Genomic DNA, 24,333 nt, shown 5'->3' on the forward strand with positions numbered 1-24,333 from the left:
TTTTTTTTTTTTTTTTTTTTTTTTTTTTTTTTTTTTTTTTTTTTTTTTTTTTTTTTTTTTTTTTTTTTTTTTTTTTTTTTTTTTTTTTTTTTTTTTTTTTTTTTTTTTTTTTTTTTTTTTTTTTTTTTTTTTTTTTTTTTTTTTTTTTTTTTTTTTTTTTTTTTTTTTTTTTTTTTTTTTTTTTTTTTTTTTTTTTTTTTAATTTGCCAAAAAGAAGGTTTTTTTTAGAAATTGTCTAAGGGCAAAAAAAAAATTTTTTTTTTCTTTTTTTAAAGCCCCAAATTTTGACTTTACTTTTTTTTTTAAAAAAAAAAAAGTTTTTTTAAAAAAAAAGAAAAAATTTTTTTTTTTTTTTTTTAAATTTTCCAAATTTTTTTAAAGGTTTTAAAAAAAAGTCGGGAAAAAAAGCCTTTAACAGGTTTTGGAGGGTTTTGTAATAGAATTATGGTTAAATAGCTTAAATATGGATTTGATAAAGTAAGTGTTAAAGGTGGTGGCAGTTTCTTCTGATGTCCTGTCTGGGTATGGATTGGGAGAACAAGGATTACCAGGGTGTAGTATTGGGTTAATACCATTCCAGAAGTTTTTGAGACTGGAGTTTAATGTTGTTGGAGGGTTGTAATAGAAGTTTTGTTTTCTGAGTTCTTTATATCTTTGCAGGTCTGCAGGGAGCTTAGTTTGTGACCATTTCTTCAAAGACCTGTCTCTAGTTTTCATAAGGGAGCGAGTGTTTTTTGATAGTAGACACAGTAATGATAGCAGAATCCAGTACAATAAAAGGCTGTCCAAAATTTAGGCAGTACTTCCAAGGTAAAACTCCAAGCAGTAGATCTGTTGTAAAGTTTTAATGTCCAAGAAAAAAAATCAATCCAATACGACTAAAGACAGTAACACAAAAAGTACTTCCATACATCAAAGGTTGAGCGCTTTCATCTCCCCAACTGGAGACTTCTTCAGAACAAATAAAAGTAAAGCAAGCCCCATTTTGTACAAAACTTGTTAATTCAATTAATTCATTAACCAATTAACTATGGATAACTACATAGGCTTACAAGTGGAACTTAAAACAAACTGTTTACTTTCATAGATTTTCTGCATGATACTGCAATCCTTCCCTCATTTTATCATATTAGTTTTTCCAAATTCTAATGACAGAGTAATACTTCAAGACATGCATAATGTGAAGAAAAAATACATGATGTTAAAAAATACATAGTGTTAAAAAATACATAATATTCAGATACTTTGGTTTGGGAAAGTGAATGCACAAAATCCATAGATGTGTATGCATTTCAAGAATATGTACTGTGCATACACACACAAAATATATTTATTTAATACTTGCTTGTATTTAAAATGTAATAAATAAATACTTAATTTCCATTTTTTCTCTTTGTTTGTGTATGCATGTCTACATATATTTGTATATATTTGTGCACCCACCCAAATTTACCTAAAAAATTCCAAGTAAACAGTTAAATAGAATATATAAATAAATAAATAAATGAATAAATAAATGAATAAATAACCATGGCAGAGTTAATCCTTAAGGTGCTATGACTACTATAAATACCAAGAAGTTTGTATACTTGGGAATATTCAATATGAAATACTAATAATAATTATTAATGCAAAATGTATGTTAAAATCTTGAATATCAATAAATAACTATCATAAATAAATATAAATATACATGCATTCATAAATATAAATATTTTAACATATGATAAATATATAAATATGAATGTAAATATAAATGTAAATATAAATATGTATTGTATGTTATAAAATATGAAATATAGAATATAAAATATAAAATATAGAATATAAAATATAAAATGTAAAGTTAAAATTGATTGTTCACAGTTTACGATAACATTGCTATGAAGTAATTTAATGAATTAAATTAAAAATGATAGTATAACCCACATGTTTTCGTAATCTTATTGTCCACTCTTTTTTATTTTTGGATCTGTGGCTAGAATCTTTAGTGCTGGTGTAATATAGATGTGGTCATTTAAACCTTTTCCACAGCTTGCATCCAGCCGTAGTTGCCATATCATTTCTCTATATTCAATTTTAGTTTCCCAGTCACCTCCTCTGTCAGGGTATTGCACCACCTCCAGTACCCAAAATTTGAAGTCTGTCATTTCACACCTAATAGCATGCCTGTATAATGCGTTATTCTCATTGTGTCTATTTATATCTCGGATATGTTCATATATCCTGTTTCTCAACAACCTCTCAGTTTTTCCTACGTAAAAACTCTCACAAGCCGTGCAGATCACCAGATATATTATTCCCTTTGTGTAACAACTACTGTAGTTTCTAGCAACTAGCTTCTGAGGAATACTTGCAATTTTAACTTTTTTCTTGTTGTAGATGTAAGAACATTGTGCACATCTACCACATTTGTGGTTTCCATGTTTCCTGCTGATGCCCTCTACTGGAGGTTTATTTCTTTCCAAAATGTTTTTAATATTAAAATTCCTCCTAAAACTAAACCTCAATTTGTTTTTAAATACATCTGTTTTTATTGCTATATTCCTAAACATGTCCCAAATCTCATGTATTCCCCTATGCAACCAATTAGTACTATAAAAATAGGTGGTAATCAAATAGGGTGTTAATTTTACTTCTCTCACACTTCCCTCATCACACCTCACTACACCGCCACTTCCATTGTCTCTATCCATATCTTCACTACTGAGGAGTGGCTTGTATTTCGTCCCCCTTCCCATTACCACATATTGTTTGACAGAATTGATTAGTTTGGTAGGATACCCCCTTTCCACAAAGAGACTTTCCAAATGAAGTATTTCACTCAGGAATTCCACCTCATCAGATATCATTCTGGCCATTCTTATCATCTGCCCCTTGACTATATTACTTTTGAGTTGTGTAGGGTGATCACTTTGATAATGCAAGTATGAGTTCGAAAAATATTCTTTTCTATAAATATTTGACTGGTAGCGCTTATTTATCCTGTCCTTTGTAAGTTTTATGTCTAGGAAATTCGCTTCATCCATCTCTACCGCATGAGTAAAACTTAAAAACGAGGTTGTGCCATTTATATAACTAATAAATTCATCAATTTTTTCTTTAGATCCTTCCCAGAAAATGAATATATCGTCCAAGAATCTAAAATATTTCACAATGTATTGATTGAATTCTGTTTTAAAAACATATTCTCTCTCCCAAAATAGCATAATAATGTTTGCGTATACAGGAGCGCATGCTGAACCCATGGCCACTCCTTCTTTTTGGTGATAATAGTCCCCTTCAAAATAAATCAAATTGTATTTTAACACTAACTCCATACTTTCTAGTACATTTCTAAAGTCAGATGGAGTCAGCCAGTCCATCTCCCCTAAAACTTTCTCAAACCATTCTAATCCTATTTCTTGTGGTACAACAGTGAACAATTCTTTAACGTCAATTGTGATAAAAAACATTTTGTCATTAAAAACTATTTCCCTGGTTTTACTTAAAAAATCCCAAGAATCTTTTAAAATGTGCTTCCATCTATTATAAATCTCCTTAGTCATAGCATCCATGTATATTGCCATAGGTTGTGTCTTTGATCCCTGTGATGCAACAATAGGCCTCAAGGGGGGGTCCAAAATTGATTTATGCACTTTTGGAATTCCAAAAATACCTGGGATGACTGGTTTGGCTACTTTCAAATATTGGTATAAGGCCAAATCAATCAAACCGGTAAAAAGATTGTCATCCAAAATTAAATCTATTTTGCTATAAAAAATGTTGATTTCATTTTTGGTCACAGTGCAATAGTTTTGGTCTTTATCTAATATCTCTTTCATTTTCCTAATATACTCCCATGTCTCCATGAGTACCACACCCCCTCCCTTGTCTGGCTTCATCACCCGAATACCTCTGTTGCCACTCAAATCATATAATATTTTCTCTTCAGTCTTGCTCAAATTGTATGTCTTCCCTTTATTGTTTTTATATTCTGTCCTTATTTTATTAATAACACATTTTTCAAAGTTGGCTATCTCATAATGTAATGGTGGATTCCAAGTACTGCTCCTTTTAAAATTAACCTCCTTAGCCATGGTGTCTTCTTTATGTATGTGCAATAAGTTTAATTTTCTGGTGAACTTTTTAACGTCCAAGATAATCTTGTCTATACTGGGTTTCCTAGCTGGAACAAAAGAAAAACCTTTTGTGAATAGATCAAAGTAGTTTCTATCCACAACCAAATCTGTATAATTAAAAATGTTGAAGTTGTTGTAAGTATTAATCACTTGTTTTTCAGCTTCCCTGTCCACTCCCATTTCTAAATTAACATGCACACTGTCATGGTCATTTACATTTTATATTTTATATTTTATATTCTCTATTTCATATTTTATAACATACAATACATATTTATATTTACATTTATATTTGCATTCATATTTATATTTATATGTTAAAATATTTATATTTATGAATGCATGCATATTTATATTTATTTATGATAGTTATTTATTGATATTCAAGATTTTAACATACATTTTGCATTCATAATAATTATTAGTATTTCATATTGAATATTCCCAAGTATACAAACTTCCTGGTATTCATTGTAGTCATAGCACCTTAAGGATTAACTCTGCCATGGTTATTTATTCATTTATTTATTCATTTATTTATTTATTTATATATTCTATTTAACTACTTACTTGGAATTTTTTAGGTAAATTTGGGTGGGTGCACAAATATATACAAATATATGTAGACACTCATACACAAACAAAGAGAAAAAATAGAAATTAAGTATTTATTTATTACATTTTAAATACAAGCAAGTATTAAATAAATATATTTTGCGTGTGTATGCACAGTACATATTCTTGAAATGCATACACATCTATGGATTTTGTGCATTCACTTTCCCAAACCAAAGTATCTTAATATTACGTATTTTTTAACACTATGTATTTTTTAACATCATGTATTTTTTCTTCAACATTATGCATGTCTTGAAGTATTACTCTGTCATTAGAATTTGGAAAAACTAATATGATAAAATGAGGGAAGGATTGCAGCATCATGCAGAAAATCTATGAAAGTAAACAGTTTGTTTTAAGTTCCACTTGTAAGCCTATGTAGTTATCCATAGTTAATTGGTTAATGAATTAATTGAATTAACAAGTTTTGTATAAAATGGGGCTTGCTTTACTTTTATTTGTTCTGAAGAAGTCTCCGGTTGGGGAGATGAAAGCACTCAACTTTGATGTATGGAAGTACTTTTTGTGTTACTGTCTTTAGTCGTATTGGATTGATTTTTTATCTTGGACATTAAAACTTTACAACAGATCTACTGCTTGGAGTTTTACCTTGGAAGTACTGCCTAAATTTTGGACAGCCTTTTATTGTACCGGATTCTGCTATCATTACTGTTTTTTGATAGTCATGGAGATATGTGACATTTTATATGCACTTTGTGCAGTGGAGCAAGCGAGTTTAGGATGCTACGGAAAGTAGAGTTGAAAGCCTGGACTGCTTCATTGAGTGGGAGTTGGGTGAGGAATTTACAATTGACTCTAGTGAGGAGAGTTTTAAAAGTGTCTGGGTGGAAGTTAGCTAGTTTGCGACAGATGACATATCTGTATTGCATTAGGGAAGCCTGTTGTGTGGATCAGTGGAGGGAGTTGGTGTGTTAAAGAGGAGGAGACCAAGGACAGAGCCTTGTGGTACATGGTTGATGACTGGGAGGTATGGAGAGAGGGCGGAGTGCCATTGAAATGACTGATAGCTGTTGGACAAGTAGCTGTTAAACCACAGAAGGGTGCTCTGCGATAGACCTAATGTTGACATTTGAAGTAGAATTTTGGTGTGACAAATTGTGTTGAAGGCTTTAGACAAGTATAGAAATAAGGGAGAGAATAGTCTGTCATTATCTCTGCCTTTCTTAACAGTATCTATAAAGATTAGAAGTGCAGTGTTAGTTCTATGGGAGGTATGGATTACACAGTTTGATTCTGATTCCAGGCCAGTTGGCCTACTATTCTCCCATGAACCTAATATCACTTTAGGTCTAAGGTTAGTGATGTCTGTTAAATTTTCTAATTTGTGTAGATAGATAATGTGTGATTGTTTCCAAAGAAAGGGAATGTGGGATTCCTAGATTTATGTATTTATAAGGATTGAGACAAGATAGGCAATGCTATTGGCTGCTATTTTACGGTACTCACTTGGAAGTACATTAGCTGAAGCTGAGTATGGGTTGAGTTTGAGTTGTTTTACATGGAATGAGGGAACTGGTTTGAAGGTGAAAGTGGATGTAGTGATATATGGCTGTTGGGTAGGGTTGGGATTAGATGTGGGAATCCTTGGTTAAAAACACTATACTATCTATGAAATAGGTTATGAATTCTATTGCAGGTTTAAGTGACGAGTTTATTGGGAGAAGGATTAGGGTTGAATTTTTGACCAGGATGCCAAATTTCTTTAATAGATTTTTGGAATCGTTTTAGGGTCATGTTAGCTATTGTTCAGAGCATTGTTCTACTATAGTTCTTGGATGCAAATGCCTTAGTAATGAGATGTGCCACATAGAAGAACTTTCTGACAACAATGGCAATGTGGTGATCAAAAGACAGGTTGCTGTCAACCTGTGTTCCAAGATGTTTTATAATGCCTTCTGCGTTCAGTGGACTACCATCAATGTGGTAATTCATGGGAACCAGGTTTTTCCCAAAGGGGATGACGACACATATTTTGTCATTGAGCTTAAGGCCATGGTTCCCGCAGTCGTTGGTCTCGGTGAGGCCATTCTGTAGGATGTTAACATCACTTGGGAAGTTAATAATAGATCCCAACTTGCAATCGTCTGCAAATGTTGTCAGCCAGAGTCCATTCGTGTTGGCCTGGACTTCAGAGAAGTAGATATCAAATAGTAGAGGACCCAGGACAAAACCCTGAGGGACTCCACTTGTGTCCAGCCAGCAGTCTGACTTGGAGTCAGCTACTTTCACACTGTGGATTCTATCTGTGAGCCAGTTTGCAACCCACCTATTGATATAGGGGTTGATGCCTAGCTTAGTGAGTTTTTCTATGATTCCTGAATGGGGAATGGTATCAAAGGCCTTGGCCAGATCAAGGTAGGCTGTATGAACCCCCTTGCCTTCATCCACAGCTCTGGTGACTGACTCAAAGAAGTTGACCAAGTTGAGCAGGCATGAGCTACCCTTCACAAAACCAAACTGTGTGGGAGCCAGAGTTTGGAGATTCCCTATATCCTTGTTTATTAGGTCCATGATGATGTGTTCCATAACTTTGCATATCAGACTTGTCAGGCTAATAGGGTGATAGTTCCCAGTGTCTGTAGTCGCCCCTCCTTTGTGGAGAGGGATGACTGTAGCAGTGCACCATTCAGTAGGGACAAAGCCTGAGGTGAGGCTGTGATTGAACAGAGCACACAGGTGAGGTGCCAGTTCACTCTGTAGTTCATGTAGAACACAGCCAGGAACATTGTCAGGTCCCATACAAGCTGTATTCTTGGCCTTGGACAGTGCTGTTCTAACATGGTCAGCAGTAATACTGGGTGCCTGGCAATCTACTGGTATTGTGATTGGTCCTTTGAAGGAGAGGGGTAAAGTTGCCACTGAATCTGTTAGCCAGTATAATGGCAACATCTGTTGGCTCGGTATAGGAGGTACCATTGTGCAGTAACTCAGAGCAAATCTGGGTATTGGCATGGAAATTCTTTACATAACTATAGAAGGCCTTGTGGTTGTCTTTCTGCTGCAATGCTGTTTTCATGGCCAGCTTTAGAGGATTTGATGAGGGATCTCAAATTTTTGTTGAGGCTGATAAGGGAGTTTTTCCAGTCTTGGGACTTCACCTTATTCTGCATCAGTTTCATCCTTCTGTTGTAGTTTCTTTATGGCAGGGGACCACCAGATTGCCTTCCTTTTTTGGATGAGAGTGTCTTGGTTATATTGGGTATGGCGAGATCCATACATTTGTGTATGTGTTCGTACACTGCATTGGTGTATGATTCGGCGGTCATGCAACTATTCTCCATTTGCATGGGTGTCATGAAGTTAGCCACCTCTGTTTTTAAGAGCCCAGACTTAGCTTTGGAGAAGTTTTTCATGGTGGTTACCTTTGTGGTGGTGTGGGGAGGTGGGAGGGATGTGGATTTCCAAGGTGATTAGTTTGTGGTCAGATCTAACCAGGGAGGAGTTGACTATTGGTGTAGAGCAATGGTCGCCCACGTTAATAATGACCAGGTCAAGGATGTTGCTACCAATTGTGGGGGTAAGAATGAGCTGGTCCAGGGCATTGGAATTAATGAATTCCAGGAAATGCTGGGCAAGTGTATTGGTACATGAGTAGTTTTCCCAGATAATGGAGGGGTAGTTGAAGTTGCCCAGTATGAGAGTGTTAGGTTGGACCCTAATATTCTCCAAGGTGCTTAGGAACATGGAATGTGAGTCTTGGGACATGGTTAGGGACCTATAGCAGGCTACGACCAGAATCGAAGTATCTCTGATGCATTATGTTGGGCTACCATTCTGGAGGTGTGCCCATCCTTTATAAATATGGAAACACCACCACCTCTGGAGTTTCGGTCCAAGTTCTGGGACCAAAAGATGTGGAATGAGTTATAGCCTGGTAGTGTGGGGTGCTTTCTGCTGCCTTGAACCAGGTCTCGTTTACAACACAAATGTTGATGTTCTTCATTTTAAGGAGTGCTTTGAGCGAGTGCATTTTGAGATTTAGACATCTAGCGTTGAGCAGCATGACCCTCAGATTGCATTTGTTTTTAGCTGCTACAGTGGTAATTTGGTCTTTGGAACACTGCCTAAAAAAGACACTATAGCGGTGGCAAGAGCCTTGGTCAGTATCCAGAAGCCCAAGAGTGACAGATGCAGGCCATCTCTGGCAAAGTATCGAGGTCTGTCAGTCATGTCATCCCAGGCAGACAGATACTGGATCACCTTAGAATGACACCAGAAACTTAGCCAATTGTTGAAAACAATCATTTTCTGCTTGTACTGTGGTATCATTCTGGGTGATGGTGGGATGCTGCTCAGGGCTAGGGTCATACCCGCCTGGGCTACATAATCTGAGAGCTCCTCCATGTCTCTTTTCATGTAGTTCAGGGAGGTGCATCTCAGGTCATTCCCACCCACATGTACAATGACAGAGTCATATTTGTACCTGTTGCTTAAGGATCTGAGTACATGTGTTATGTGGTGGATCCTGGCACCTGACGGGCAGCTTACTTTTACTTTCTCCTTATTCAACCTAGTGTGTCGGACATCAGTGTGTCTCACTATCAAGTCACCTATGACTAGTGTGTTGGGCATGCTGTTTTGTCTTAGGGGATTTGGTTGAGTGGCACATTGTTTAGGAGAGTTATGTGTCTCATGATTAGTGTTGTGTTGTGGTGATTGAGTGCGTTTCTGCCTTGGAGGTCTCTACTGTTTGGGTAGATTTTTATTAAGAGCCTCTGCGAAGATGGGTGTGTGGTTTGTCTTTTTATGTGAAGGCAGTGCTGGTGTGTATTCTGGTTCATAGATTAGTACTAAGCCAACTGCCCTGTGAGCCATTTTTAAGCTAGCCAATTATCCCCTGTGAGAGAAAAAAACCACACCTTGTGTTTGTAAGGGCAAACACCTTAACTAGGGCTATGTGCTCCATGTGGTGTGGTGCAAGTGTTGACCTTCTCCTCTTGACCAGCTATTTTGGTCTTGACTGGAGAGTGCATGGCTTCCAATTTGTATATGTAAGTACATCTCTCGCAAGTCTGAATGTTGGGAGGTAAGAGGAGAGGGTTGCCGGTGTACATGAGGCAGTTGCTACATTGCCTCAGGATGCCCAAGTTCACCAGGTTAATAAAAGCACAGAGAACTGCCTGGAGGGGTGGGCATTAGTAATAATAATTAATAATAAGTACAGGAGTGGTTTCCTTGTAGAATGTTTAGTGCTGGTAGCACTTTTGTGTGCTATAATAATTGCTGCAAGAAGTAAAACTGCAGGAGAGGAGAGAACTAGCAGATCTATGGGAAAAATTGAAGAGCAGACTTTGGCACCGCTCAGAAGCTTACAAACAGTCCTGGATACAGCAAATCTGTATCTGGACTAGACTAGTTACAGGAAAGGTGGGAAAGAAGAGCAAATGCAGGCTTTTAAACCAGAAAGTTGAAAGAGATGGAAAAAAATGACCAAACGGCCAATAAACTACAATTTCTGGGCCAGAAACTACTCCTTTTGTGGTAGATAGGCTACCTAGTGCTTACCGCTCCCACAGATAAGCTTGAAGGCTTCCCTCCAACACAGAAAGGCTTGGGGGGCTCAGAAGCTTACAAATAGTCTTGGATACAGCAAATCTGTATCTGGACTACACTAGTTACAGGAAAACTGGGAAACAAGCTCAGATGTGGGCTTTTAAACCAGAAAAGTTGAGAGATATGGAAAAACTGCTCAAACAGCCAATAACTACAATTTCTGGGCCAGAAACTACTCCTTTTGTGATAGATAGGCTACCTAGTGCTTACCGCTACCACTGATAAGCTAGAAGGCCTCCCTCCAACACAGAAAGGCTTGGGAAGCCCAGAAGCTTACAAACAGTCCTGGATACAGCAAATCTGTTTCTGGACGAGACTAGATACAGGAAAGCAGGAAACGAGCTTAGATTTTTTTTTTTTTTTTTATTTACAGAAAAGCAGCTAAAACAGCACCAAAAATAATTCAAGTGCAGTGCTAGTTAGCACACTTGAGTGTGTAGCAATATTAGACCAAATACAGTTTAAATAAATGCAATTAATTCAAACTGTATTCTCAACTAAATTCAATTATTGTTTTATTCAACTCTGAACTGTTAAAAGATACCAAAAATATACTTATCATCGGAGATTCCAGCAATTTTTTTTTTTAGTAAAGTAGAAAGGAATAAAACAGGGACAGAAGATAATTCAAGGTTAAGAACCTAAGTGGGTTGGCTGTTTGAAATTTTTCTCTGTATTAGGTAGAATGAGCTAATGACATTAGACTGGGAGGAGTGTCCCAGATCAAATTTACACTATGGACGGACAACTGCAAAGCCACCAAGTTCTGCACAAATCTGTGCCTTTCCTTTTAGGTTACAGATGTAAGTACAGAATGCCTTGTGGTTGTCCTTTGTTGAGGAAACTAATGTAGACTCATAGTTTGCCTTGGAGGATTTCACAAGAACTTGTTTAAGCTGAGGGTTGAGTGTTTCCAGCTTAGTAGGGCTCACTCTCTCTTACTCCTAGACAACAATTTCTTCCTCTAATTGTAAAGCCTGTTGATGGCAGTTGTCCATCACGGAGGTATGCTCTTCTTTGAGGAGCTTGTTTTGGTCCTATCAGATACATCCAAGTCAATCCAGTTATACAGGTGTTTGTATAAAACATTGGTGTAGAGCTCAATATAGTTGCCATTTCTATCAGAGGGAGAAGGTGCAGTGAAGCTATTTATACCATCCCGTAGGAGGTTATAATCTGCTCTGGAGAAGTTTTTTTAGTTTAGTTGCTGCTGGCCTCAGATCAGACAGGAGTACCCGTGGACTATGATGTTTGCAGATGACATTGTGATATGTAGTGAGAGTAGGGAACAGGTTGAGGAGACCCTAGAGAGGTGGAGATATGCTCTAGAGAGGAGATGATTGAAAGTCAGCAGGACTAAGACCAAATATATGTGTGTGAATGAGAGGGAGGATAGAGGAATTGTGAGGATGCAAGGAGTAGAGTTGGCAAAGGTGGAGGTGTTTAAATATTTAGGGTGAACAGTTCAGAGTAATGGTGAGTGTGGAAGAGAGGCGAAGAAGAGAGTACAGGCAGGGTTCAGTGGGTGGAGAAGAGTGTCAGGAGTGATTTGTGACAGACGAGTACCAATAAGAGTGAAAGGGAAGGTCTACAAGAGGGTAGTGAGACCAGCTATGTTATATGGGCTGGAGATAGTGGCATTGACAAAAAGGCAGGAGACAGAGCTGGATGTGGCAGAGTTAAAAATGTTAAGATTTGCAATGGGTGTGACGAGGGTAGACAGGATTAGGAATAAGTATATTAGATGGTCAGCCCAGGTTGGATGATTTGGAGACAAAGCCAGAGAGGCGAGATTGCATTGGTTTGGACATGTGCTGAGGAGGGATGCTGGGTATATTGGGAAAAGGATGATAAGGATGAAGCTGCCAGGTAAGAGGAAAGGAGGAATGCCTAAGGTAAGGTTTATGGATGTGGTGAGAGAGGGCATGGAGGTGGTTGATGTGACAGAGCAAGATGCAGAGGACAGGAAGAAATGGAAACAGATGATCTGCTGTGGTAATCCCTAATGGGAACAGCTAAAAGAAAAAGATTGTAAAGCCTGTTGATGGCAGTTGTCCATCAGGGAGGTATGCTCTTCTTTGAGGAGCTTGTTTTGGTCCTATCAGGTACATCCAAGTCAATCCAGTTATACAGGTGTTTGTATAAAGCATTGGTGTAGAGCTCAGCATAGTTGCCATTTCTATCAGAGGGAGAAGGTGCAGTGAAGCTATTTATACCATCCCGTAAGAGGTTATAATCTGCTTTGGAGAAGTTTTTTTAGTTTAGTTGCTGCTGAGGGGGTAGGTGTGATAGTTACTTTGAATGAGACTGATTTGTGGTCAGATCTCACCAGGGAGGACCTCACAGTGGGGGTGCTACAGTGGTTCCCCATATTGGTGAGCACCAGATCCAGGATGTTGGCACCCCTTGTGCGGGTGTCAACCAGCTGGTCCAGGGCATTGGATTTAATGAAGTCTAGGAACCTTTGGACAAATGAGTTTGAGCATGATTAATTTACCCAGTCAATGGATGGGTAGTTAAAGTCACACAAAACCATGGTGTTTAGATGTATCTTGATAAACTCTATTAAATCCAAATAGGCAGAGTGGATTTCCTGATTAATGGAGTGGGTCCTGTAGCTGGCAATGACTTGAATGGGGGTCCTGCCAACAGTTATATGCACCTGAAGTTTCTCCAGGGAATCATACTGTTTAACCAATCTGCAGGTGTATTTACCTTTTATGGGTATTGATACACTGCCTCCTTTAGTTTTCACTCCTTCAGTTTGAGGTCTGAACATGTAGAAGGAGGTGTAACCTGGTATGGCTGGGGTGCTCTCCACAGCCTTAAAACAGGTATCTGTGACTGCACAAATGTCTGCGTTTTTCAAGGTGAGGACAGCTTCTAGTGACTGCAGTTTCATGTTGAGACTCCTAGCATTTAGCAGCGTAACCTTGAGATTGTTTTTAGATGGAGTTTTTATGTTGGGAATTTTGCTCTTGAGGCACTGCCTAAAAAGGTACTATGGAGGTTGCAAGTGCCTTAGCCAGTAGCGAAATCTCAGTGGTGGCAGATGAAGGCCATTTCTGGCAAATCATCGAGGTCTGTCGATTGTGTCATCCCAAGCTGACAGATAGTGGTTCCCCTTAGAATGACAGCAGAAACTATGCCAGTTACTAAAGTCAGTCATTTTCTGTTTGTATTGAGACATCATCCTACGTGAGGCTAAAATGCTGGTTAAAGCTAGGGACATAACTGCCTGAGACACAACCAAGAGCTCAGTCATGTCTCTCTTCATATAGTCCAGAGAGGTACATCTCAAGTTGTTCATGCCAACATGGACTATGACAGAGTTATAACAGTACCTGTTGTCGAGAGACTTGAGTGCATGTGTGATATGGTGTATCCTGGAACCTGGCAGCTGACCGTGACCTTTTCCTTATCCAGCCTGGTGAGAGGGACATAATTTTGTCTCACAATGGAATAACCTATGACTTATTTATTTGATTTTGTGTTTTCCCTTAAGGGTTTGACCGGTGAGACACTGGTGCATGAGCTATTATGTGTAATGTGTTCTGTAGAAGAAGTATTATGTGTAGCATGCTTGTGTTTTGGAGATCTCTGGTGTTTAGTTATGTTTCTGATGAGCACCACCGCATATGTAGGTATATGTAATGTAGATTTGGGTGGAGTAGGAGATGGGCTGTGTATGCTGGCAACCCACTCATTGTCATATGTACTAACTGATGTGTGAGAGAGCATGGAATCAGGGTTCTTAATATATTTGCATCTCTCACACTTTGTGTTTGTGAGAACTTGGAGTAGACAGTTGTGGGTGAACATGAGACAGTTACTACACTGTCTTCAGATGTCCATGCTGACCAAGCTGGCTAGAGAAACTGTGTGAAATTGTCCATCCATAGTGATAGATAAATGTATATGATCAGGAAGAGAGGTCATACTTAGGAATGGCTAGTGGGCGAGAGGTGTGTTGGTACCTCTGAGACTAGGCTCATTGTTCCACCTGACAGTAGAGTATGGCCACAGGAAACCTCTGACTGTTCCATTGCTTCTCAGCTACTTCTATATTATAGTAAGTGCACAATCCCCAGTGCAACACACTTTCCACATTATTTTGCTCTTCAGCATTTTGCCATGAGAAGAAGGTGTGCAACTGTTTCTAATTATTTTTTATAGTACCTACATTGTCTGTCTCTTCCACATGTTCAGTGGACTTTGTAATCCAATGTGTACATAGTCTACTATCCTGGGCTCACATTATCAGCCTTACATCCTTTGGGTTCAACTCACCTCTCTTGAACCATTCCTGCATGAAATCTTGCTCAACATGAGGTTGTTCCGGGAGATCACCATACTTGCCATTATACTTATGGCTTTTCCACATTCTTTTCTTCCTCATCTGATCCTTCTGCATGTATTCTTTCTTTTGGTTTTGGCACAATCATTCACAGTCTGATTTTTGTCTTCTTCTGGATTGATTTCCATTTCTGTTTGCCCCCTGAATTTTCTGCAAAACTAAGTAGAGAGGTCATCTTAGACATCTTCTCCTTATGTTTTAAAACTTTCATTATGTTTGGATCTGATGAGGTCATCAGAAATATATGCAGTCCAACGACTGTAGATCTATACACAATGAATTTTGAGGAAGCCTATACCTCCTTCTGAGTGAGGGATATACCGTCTTGGTATACACTGATTTTTATATATCATTTGCTAAGCATGAAGCATTTTATTGTTTTTTTTCTGTCCAACTGATCCAGTACCTTTTAGGACCAGTCAATCACACCAAAACTGTAAGTTAAAACAGGGAGAGCAAATTGGTTGACAGCTTGAACTTCATTCCTAGATTTCAGGGCTGTTTTCCATATTAGTTTTAGTCTTCTGAAATATTCCTTACTGAGTTTTATTTGCATTTGGTCATGCTGTATTGATGATCCTTTATCAGTTCCCAAATGTTTATATACTCCTTCCTGCTCAAGTTCCTTTATATCACATTCCTGTCCCAGACTGATATTTTCTTGGTACTGCAACTTTCCTGCTTTAAATTGCTTTTGCACATTTATCAAGACTAAATATTATTCTTATATCATCTGAGAACGTTTTAATCACTTGCAGTTGTGCTTTCAACTCATCTGATGAACTATATAATTTTAAGTCATTCACAAAAGACAGACGAGAAATCTTTGATCAAGTTTATTTTCTGAGAGTAATGATGACTTTTGGTATCACTTGCCATGTGTTAGTCAAGGACAGTGACTATACAGTTATCCACATGGATCATAGTAAAATATGATCATTTGCAATGTATGCTGAAGTAGCCAGTCAGTCTGTGTCACCATTGCCCATATACAGGGCTTTAAACTTTTGTTGTCAGCTTTCATCTCAGTCTTCACACACAGGCCACAATGTATTAATGAATTACATCAGTACCTACATTTTGACTAACATTGCATAATTACTATAAGGATTTTCATGAAATGTTACACTATCTGGTAAGAAAAGTCATAGTAATTGAGTTTTTAATAGATTTACTATAAATGTGGTCTCATTGTTCTTAGCAAAGTGTTGGAGTTAATCACTTGAATCTTCAGTTGAAACAAAACTTCTGTGGTAAAGATAGTACCACAGTAGGTGTGAAGGCAGGTAAAAACTTCTTCATCCATCTCAATGAGTTAAAACTGGTGAAAATGTCCCCATTCACATTAACGAGCTGTTGGAGACAGAGATTCATTCTTCAAGTCTGACAGATTCCCATTCTATCAGTACTTCACAATTAAGGGATTGTAATTTATGTTTATGAAAAGTGGCATAGAAGCCATTATTGATGGGGTATATCTCTGTAGGAGGTATGACATGCTTTGAATTTCCTGCAGGATTTTTGGCTCAGTTTAGAAAACACAGTCAGAGTGCAAAGCTGGAGGAGAGTTTCTTGCAATGTTTTCTCTGGTAAAAGGAGAAATAGTCCTGTTGAGCCATGCCTTGTTACATGCATATTGGCTACATTGTTAATTTTTTTGAAGGAATTATTTTGAAATTGTCATCTTTGTAGAGGAAGACTACTACCAGATGACTGTGTAAACCATAAATACACCAAACAGGTGCTGGGTACTACATGTAAGTGCAACCTTTTATTTTTGAAAGTTTATAATTCTGTGATGTCAATCCATGGTGGTGGTGCTGCGGTAGCATTGTCGCCTCACAGTAAGACGCTGTCCGGTTCGATTCTCAGCTAGAGCGTCTTCTGCATGGAGACATGCGTGAATGGGTGTACCTTCATTGAAGGTTGTGCATCAGGGCTGGCAACTCGGTATGTAAAAATCAACTGCCAATCATTAGCGGACCGGAGTTCCACTGTGGCGACCCCTAACCAGGAAAAAGACGAAAGAAACAACATAATTCTGTGATGTCAGTGGTTTCAGCTCCTGTTCTGTGGGTGAATGGTGAGGAATAAGTTAGTGAAAATTATGTATTTTGTGTACTTCTGCTGTATTTTTTTTATTAAACAGTAAGGTATTGTAACATTTTATTTCTTTCTTTATTTCAAATGTTTCTAATTTTAACTTTGATGTAGGTGGTTACTTATTCTTGGATGGGATCATCCACTATTTTTGATTTATTTTTATTTCAGTTCTGTTTGATTTAACTGAATGCATCATGGTTGGTCAGTTTCTTTCTTAATTAGTTGGATTTAGTTGACTATTTGGTTGCGCATGTGTGTATGTGTTTGTACTTTGTGTACTTTTAGACTAGTCCAGTCTTGTTTGAGGTTAATAATCCAGGAAAGTGAGTGTTTAACCATGACTTACCTATAAGAATTTCTGCACATATGCTGTACAGTTGTACAAATTCAGGTTCTTAGTGACATTACTCCCCATTAGCCTGCTTAGGTCGAGTTGTCATGGTGGTCCATGATGAGAACCCTTATTGTCTCAACATTTGTCAAACACTTAGTTTGCATAATACAGACAACTTGCAGTCACAGACAATCAGCCTACACAGTGGAAGACTGAGATGTTGATTGATTTCTTGTGTTTGTGCAATTTATATGTGGAGCTCAACCAGTTTGCTGTTATTCATAGATTAGTGTAGATATGGCTGCAGTCTAAGCATGTATAATGATGCAAAAGATTGTAATTTTGCTACCCTGTCCTTTGTTACATCATCTCACATCAAGTTCCCTGATGTTGTTGGCTTTTATATCATTAACTTACACATTCACTACTGCGGGCAGTATAGAGGCATCACACTCCTGTTACACTTCAAGAAAGTACAGAAAAGGATGACTGATAGACAAATAAACAGAAAGTAAGATGGGAGATGACCAGTTTAGATTCAGATCAGGATGTAGCATGGTCAATCCAATGTTTGTAGTGAGACAGATAGTGGAGAAGAAGCTAAAGATGAGGGAGGTCCAAATGAGCATTCCCAGACTTGGAAAAAACATATGGCAAAGCTGATTTGGGCAGTCCTTCTATGTATTGAAGTCCCAGAAATGCTGATATAATTAGTGCAAACTAGGTACAAGAACCCAGTGGCACAAGTACTAACACTATTCGGACTTGCAGAGGAGTTCTCAATGAGGTTGAGTGTGCATCAAGGTCAGCTCTGAGCTCACTGTTGTTTATACTGGTGATGGACTACATTAACAAACTGGCTGGAGGGGACAGGTCAGTAAAGCTGATGTATTCAGACGATGTGGCATTGCGAGCAGACTGTGAACCAGAAGTTCAGCAAATGATTGGGATATGAATCCAAAACGGATGCCACCTAGAATGAAACTGAGTACAGACAAGACAGTTGTCATAGCAGCAAATGGGGAAATCAGAAGAAGCAGAAAATTGAGACTGAAGGGAAAGACTGCAGAACAGGACAACAGTTTCAAGTATCTAAGAGGGGTGGTTGAGAAGAAGGCAAGTCTGAATGGGGAGGTCAAAGCTAGAGTCAGAGGAGGCTGCAGCTAAATGGCACAGAGTATGATGGGATAGTGTGTGACAGAATAATGCCAAAGAAGCTAAAAAGTAAGGTGTCCAAACCCACATTATGACTAGCACTTCTTTATAGTACAGAAACCTGAGGCGAGAAGGCTGAGCAGTTGAGGAAGGAATGGAGATGAAGTGAGGTAGATGATGGATGCACACTGTGGAACACATGAATAAAATTATAACATCATTGCAGAAGCCAAAGTAGCTTTAATTGCAAAGAATGCAAAAACAAACAGATGACAGTGTTTCAGACACATGCAAATAAACATAAATCACTTTGGTGAAGAGGTTTTGGGGAAACGGAAGAGGAAATGAATGCATCCAGCAAAGATAGGGATGGATTATGTGAGCTAAGACCTACAACAAGTGTCAAGAGAGGTTGTGATAGTTCACATGACACTCTGACCCCATATAGAAAAATGGGGAGAGTGGGGGGGTAATGATGTACATTATTATGGGTATGTGGTGAAAACATTTGAATGCAGAGAGGTACTGTGTCTGAGATAACAGAGCAGGTTATGGAGATGGAAGTGCTGTTCTTTTTGCCTCCCTCTGAACTTCTCATCGAATAATAAATGAACCCTGACATTTTATATAAGGCTTATACCCATGTAAGACAGTACTCTGAAGTCTGCTCCTGCTTTCATGAAGGTCTAGTTTATGAAGACAAATGGATTTTTTATAAAAAGACCAAAACTCCAACTTCTGCACCTGTGATGGCATAGATGTCTTTAGAATTTGCTAGAGTCAACAAATTATCTGAACTTTATCATCTTTGTGAAGAGTTCCCCTGTCCTGAACTTAACAGTTTGCCTATACTTTATCTAACCTATTTGGCAACTATTCCACTAGTATCTTAGCATCTATATTTATTGGAGAACAGATCAAAGTGTTGCCTTACCTATTGCAACTCCCTTATACCGGGGTTGGATTACTATTATTGCTTTCTTTGCTTTATTAATAGAAAGATGTATGGTATTTGTCTGAGGAATACTTCTTATGTACCAACATAAAGATTTTAACTATATACAGATCTCAGATTAATACTCCTCAGGACCAACAGCTTTGTTGGCTGTAAGCTGTATTATTGTTTTGACTATCCCTTCTTCTAATACATTTCTCTCCAACAGTACCTTGTCACCTGCATATCATACTTTATTTGGAATGTTCATCCATTCAACTATACCCTTCCTCTTTTTTGGATGTCATAATATAACTTTTCATAAAACTTAAAATTTTTCTCTGATTTCTGTACTAACAGATATTAATGTTCCATCTTTATATCTATGCTGGTATTCAGGAAGGCTTAATATGATTTTGGAAGCCTTAGTTCAGACATTTTCCCTAGTGTGGCTAAGCCTTTACAATTCAGAGACAACTCTATCCTCAAGGTTTTCCCCTTGCAAAGGCCACAGTATGGAAGGTAGTCTTGTCAGCAGAGCTACGTGCTTATATGGCAGTCAATGAAAGTGGCTATTGCTACTTAGCCATGTGTTCTCTCCTGGAAATATCCACAGGTTCCAATATGCCTGGCTTACTGAATGACAGAATCATTCAGCTGAGTAAAATTTTGATCTAGGCAGTCAATGTGACCAACATAATAGCATGATGGTCACCTATTCAATGCTATAAAATTACTCATGATACAGGTATATTCAGTGAAGATTTGGTGATGGGGAGATGTTAGTATATGCTTATTTGTGGATATGTGAGCATATCTGTAAGGGCATAAATGAAGTGGTACAAATATGCATGAGTATGTGTGTGTCTGCCTGTCTGTCTGTCTGGGTAGTTGTACTAGGTGGGTTAGGCAGGGAATCAAGAATCTTGATATTTGTGTATGGGGATGAATAGGTGATTTTTAAACATTTTTTAATATGATTTACTGTGGGTTTGTTTGTTTGTTGATGAATGAATGTCGGTAAGTGTAGGAATGCTTGGAAGTTTGAGAGACTGTGAATGTGTGTGTGCATGTGTGTGCATGTGTGTGTGTGTGTGTGTGTGTGTGTGTGTGTGTGTGTGTGTGTGTGTGTGTGTGTGTGTGTCTGTATGCATATGGACTCACTGATGTCCGAATGAGTGTGTGAAGTTAAGGGGTGTGTTTGGTAAAAATAATGTATGGCCGCTATGAAAAACAGTACAGTGATGTGGTCTGAGAGAACTGGTGTGTGACTCTGAGATAGGCTAATGAACTAGTACTGAGGTATTCTTCATTATGGCCATACCTATCTCTGAATCGTATTTTCTCACCATAGTGCCAATTGCCCAAATCATATCATGCATTTTTGTGGTATGGAATGTCACACATCTAGCAGTCTACACTCTTGGAAAAAATCAACTTAAAAAGGATAAGATAAATGTAATTATTCTGTGAACAGTAAATGTTATTAAAATTGTATAAATAACATTGTTATCAGGAGGAGTACTGTTTACAGTAATAATTGTCATTGCATTTAGTCTTTGATGTCCATTATCATTAGGGTCACTGCAAACATATCCCAAACAACAAACTAAAATAATAATTAAGAAGGTCACTGAAAAACCAATCAGAAAAACAAAATGAAAGCTCCAACAAAGCTAGAACTTCCACTGAGTGACCTCCCAAACCTCTTGTGTCAGAGGCACATGGGATATATGCAAACGATCCTTATGAACATCAGGTGTTTCAGCTAATTGGCAATTCTGAATGTCCATGACTTGTTTCGTCATTTTATCAGCTGGGTATAACAGCCCTGTGTTTCTAATGCTTAGTCAAACACTCTGCTTGTGCTGTGCTGATGAGGTCATAAGAAGGCCGAAATATGCATATCCACAGCTGGTGGGGTTTGGCTTTATTGGCCTGAAATTGTCCAGTAAAATGACGAAACAAATCATGGACATTCAGAATTGCCAATTAGCTGAAACACCTGATGTTCATAAGGATCGTTTGCATATATCCCATGTGCTTCTGACACAAGAGGTTTGAGAGGTCACTCAGTGGAAGTTCTAGCTTTGTTGGAGCTTTCATTTTGTTTTACTGATTGGTTTTTCAGTCAACTTCTTACTTATTATTTTATTTTTCTTTGTAATGCTGGACACTTAAAAGGTGTATTAGCATATTACAGTCCTAATGGGCAGGTTGCTTCTTTTACTGATTTTATATGAAGATTATTATCTTAAATCCCACTTTGATTCATACTTCCTACACGGTGTCATCTTAAAAGCATATGAAATCATAAAAAATGGTGTGATGCATAGAAAACTAGTATGTTAAAACCCAAAAGTGGACATCTGAAGGTAATAAGTTTAAGATGATTGCATGTCTTGTATCCAGTTACATGAAAGAAGTAACTGATAGTTCAGCTTTAAAACACTGGCATAGAAATGTAAGATATTACATATCTGAACACACAATACAAGTAATAACAGATAATGCCATCTGAATGCACAGCAAGTCCTCATAAAAAGGCGTTGATGTAGAAACACTGTGCTCTCTTTGTATTAAGTTCTATGGACTTTGTAAACCAATGTGCACCTAGTCCAATATCTTGGGCTGCCAATATTAACCTTTCATCTTTTGTTTTAAATTAATCTCTCCTTAACCACTCCTGCATTCGGTCCTGATCGACATGAGGCTGTTCCAAGAGTTTTCCATACTTGCAACTATATTTATGCATTTCCTACATTTCTTGCCTTCTCATCTGATCCTTCATCTTGTATACTTTCTTTTATTTTTTGGCACATTCAGTTGTTGCCTGATTTTTATCTACTTCTGGTTTGATTTTCATTCCTGCTTGATGACAATATGCTTCTTCTAAACTAAGCAGAGAAGTCATCTCAGACTTACTCTCCTCATGTTTCAAAACATTCACTGCATTTGGATCTGGTGAGGTCAGCAGATATGTTTGCAGTCCCACAATTACATATCTACACATGCAATCATTTTCAAGGGTGCTCATACTTCCTTCCAAATGGGGAATATATAATGTCGGTATGCACTGATTTATATAAATCATTTGAGCATGAAGCATCCTTCTTGTTTTCCTATCCAACTTATCCAACATATCTTGTGGCTAATTGATCACTCCAAATCTGTAATCTAGGACAGAAAGAGAAAATTGGTTTATAACTTGGATTTTATTCCTAGATGTCAACACTATTTTCAGTATTAATTTACATCTTCTAAAATATTCCTTACTAAGTTTTATTCACATTTGTTCATGTCTTATTGTTGCTCCTTCGTCAATTCCCAAATATTTATACACTCGCTCTTGCTCAAGTTCTTTTATATCACATTCTTGTCCCATACTGATGTTTTCTTATTGCTGCAACTTTCCTGCTTTAAAGGTTGCTTTTGCACATTTATCCAGACCAGATGACATTATTATATAATCTGAAATTGTTTTGACTACTTGCAGTTGTGCTTTCAGTTCCTTATCTGACAAGCTATACAATTTTAAATCATTGAAAGAGAAGATGAGAAGTCAAAACACTTTGTTGTTTTATAGGAGCCAAATGGCTTAATCTGTTAAGTAGACAGCTTAATGGGTTAAGGGCAAGACAGAATAGCAGAGGTGACAGGGAGTCAACCTGGAATATCCTCCTTTGGGATTTTTATCCCTAGAATAATAATTTGTCCTTTATCGTGGCTTAATTGCAAAGTGTTCTGCAACTGTTTCATGCTCACTGTAATGTAGTCGATATGTGTAGGGTGTATCTTATACATTTTTAAGCACTCTTTTATCCATGAATGTGCAATACTATCACATGCTTTTTTGTAGTCAATCCATTCCATACTTGGATTCTTCTATTTTTACAGTTCTCCACTATGACTTTATTTAGCAACAGATGATCCTTTGTTCCATATGACGTTCTTTTATTGCCCTTTTGTTCTATTGCCATGATTGACTTTTCTTCTAAATGACTAAACTCTGTCAACATCAGTTCCGTTGTATAGTTTATACATAGTTGGAAGGCAAGTTATTGGCCTATAATTTTTAGGGCAGCTTGCAGGTTCAGTCTTAAGTAGGAGCATTGTTTTTCCTGTTAGCCAGATTGGTGTCTGTTCAGGGTGTGCATATAAATAGTTCTTACTCATGGCTAAATCTTCCTACAAAGATGTTAATACTTTTAACCAGAACTTAGGCACTGCATCTGGGCTTGGTATTTTCCAATTAGAGGCTTTTCTTAAGTTTGTTTCAATCTCTCTGGCTGTTACTTCATCCCATTTCATATCCTGTACCTTTGAACTTCTTATACTTTCTTTTACTTATTCTATCCATTTAGCATCTTTATGTTCACATAATCTTCATAAATACTTCTCCAAAATGTATCTATTTCTTCTGTTTTGGATGGTCTTTCACTTCCTTTTACCTTGTTTCCCAATTCTCTCTCAAACTTTTTGGGGTCATCAGTATATTGTTTATTTTATACTTTTCTTTTATATTTATCTGTGTATCTTCTAAGCTTTTCTGCCTGTGCTGATATTTTTACTTTATTATTTGAGATAGTGCATGATAGATCCCGATCTGTTATAATATCATGCATTGCTTTTATCACATCTGAATATTTTTGTCGATCTGTTTCTTCTTCTATACTCCTCTGACAGTGACACTACTTGTCTGAACTGCTTTATAGTTTTCTCTTTTCAATACTTCCATGATAGTATTTGCTTTCTCCCCTTCATTTCCCTTACTACCCTATTGTCTTGTGGTAGAATTTTATTTATTAATTTAGCTGCACAGTAATATATCCTGTTTACTTCTATTATATCGCATGGATCTCTATGGACAGTCTCAATTTCTGTGTTCATTTGTTTTATCAGATTTCTGACTTTTGGGGTTTTAGTGACCTTCTTCAGTCTATTTCTTTTGTTGATCTTAATATGCTTATCTACTGCTAAATTAAATCAAGCAACTCTTCTCTTTTTTTCTTCTAAACCGAGACACATTTTTTGTTCTCCATTTCTGCAGGCATTCGGTAGAACGTTCTATAGCATCTTGCTGTGGCACATTCTCTTCAATTTCATCCTGTGTCATCCATTGCTGTCATATGGGGAC

The sequence above is a fragment of the Protopterus annectens genome, chromosome 15.part0 (genome assembly GCF_019279795.1).
Source record: "Protopterus annectens isolate FY-2018-M chromosome 15.part0, PAN1.0, whole genome shotgun sequence".
NCBI classification, from domain to species: Eukaryota; Metazoa; Chordata; order Ceratodontiformes; family Protopteridae; genus Protopterus; species Protopterus annectens.